At 31.7% G+C, this 1,699-nt stretch overlaps 1 protein-coding gene across 4 annotated transcripts in view; it reads left to right on the plus strand.

Annotated features, from left to right (window-relative positions):
• Window positions 1-680, plus strand: part of LOC132159722 (SH3 domain-binding protein 4-A) — a 33,815-nt gene extending 33,135 nt beyond the window's left edge. For all 4 annotated transcript variants that reach the window (XM_059569308.1, XM_059569309.1, XM_059569310.1 and 1 more), the window contains one exon: window positions 1-680. This exon is cut by the window's left edge and continues 735 nt beyond it. The gene's annotated coding sequence lies outside the window, so the exon portion shown is untranslated.
• The last annotated feature ends 1,019 nt before the right edge of the window (window positions 681-1,699 follow it).

Genomic DNA, 1,699 nt, shown 5'->3' on the forward strand with positions numbered 1-1,699 from the left:
AAGATGGATTACTAGAAACGTGAAACACTACAAACTGATTACATGAGAGGAAGGAGCATATGGCTTGTTAATGAGATGGTAAGTTCTGTGGCCCATGTGTGTTATCCCTTCAAGCTTTTTGCAAAGTTTGTACTTGTGAGACCAGATATCGCACCATGTACTAGGAATTAAATTGCATTGTTGCATTTGTTTCAATTGTGAGTCATTCATTGTGTTTTTGTCAAGTAAAAAACAAATGTAGTCAGATGAATAAATGAAAAGATCATAGCATGATTTTATTTATGTCTATGATGATTTTTTTGTTCTACATTTGCATTTTTTGTACCTACAGTTTTTCCACTCTTAGACTTATGTTCTTTTAAAAGAATTTTTTTTTTTTTAGAGTAATAATCATTTATTTTACATCCCGTAATTGTCAAGGAGATTTTGTGCTGTTTTTTGGAACAGCATGTAGGGGAAAAGTGAATGTATTTAAAATATATATTCTGTGATATAGAGTTCTGTCACATTCATAAAATGTTTTTGTGTTAGCTCTTTGAGATGTTTGAAGTAGCTGTTTGAAAAGTTATAATTCACACATTGTCTTAGTTGTAGCCAAATGTTTAGCAAGAAAACAAATTAAACATGCTGTCCCCATGTTGTTCCCATGGATTCAATAAAGCAGCTGTAAATTTAAAGTTCCTTGTTAGATTTCCGTTCTGTCTTTATTTTGACTGTTTCTCGACTATTTGTCTCACAATTATGAATTCATTCGTTTTCACTCCATCCTTATTGCAACTATTTCTAATTATTGCAACTTTCTCAAAAGTGCAACGTTATATCTGACAATTGTGACTATTTCTTGTTATTTAGACTATTTCTCATGATTCTTATGTCACAATTGCAAAGTAATTTTATTGTTATTGCATTGGCATCCAGGGCTCGAATTGAGGGTTTTGAAAATTGAGATGCGGAGGGATGGCATCCCTCTGGTTGGAAAAAAATTACAAAAGGCATCACCTCAGTAAAACCACCATTCTCTCTTACCATCCCCTTTGGATTAATAATGTGTATTATTAAACATTTATCATGCAAATAAAATGTTAAAATTATCAACTTAACATAATTAAAGAATAACGGTGATTGGCCAATCAGAACTGGGTAAAATAACCTTATAATTCAAGAAATTAAAGAAAAAATACCCATGTATGAGTTTTTATGTTTTTATATTCATTGCACAAGCAATGTACTTTAATGAATATCAGTAGGCCTACATGCGCGAACACAAATTCTAATTATGGAACACCACACGTCACTTCACTTTTTCACTTTCACTTTATTTCTCATTACTGCAGCTTTTGTTCAAAAATTCAAGTATTTCTCACAGTTGTGACTTAATTTGTTGTTATTGTAAATATGTCTGATAATTGTGAATTTAAATCTCACAACTGTGACTTATTGTTTTATATCTCACAATTGCAACATCAGTGTGTTCTTATAACGGTCTAACAATTGGGACTTTATTCTGCAACTAGCTAGTGTTCAAAAATGCAACTTAATTTCTCACAAATGTCCCATCACAATATAACATGTTGCTCTGTGAAGCTTTCATAAATTGTGATATACATTATTACTTATATCACCCACCCCTACAATATTATGACCAACTTGGAGTGTATAACTTGGATTGTTTGAGTTCTGTGCATTTAAAGAGTCTGTC

Source organism: Carassius carassius, chromosome 16 (assembly GCF_963082965.1).
Source record: "Carassius carassius chromosome 16, fCarCar2.1, whole genome shotgun sequence".
In the NCBI taxonomy this organism is placed as follows: Eukaryota; Metazoa; Chordata; class Actinopteri; order Cypriniformes; family Cyprinidae; genus Carassius; species Carassius carassius.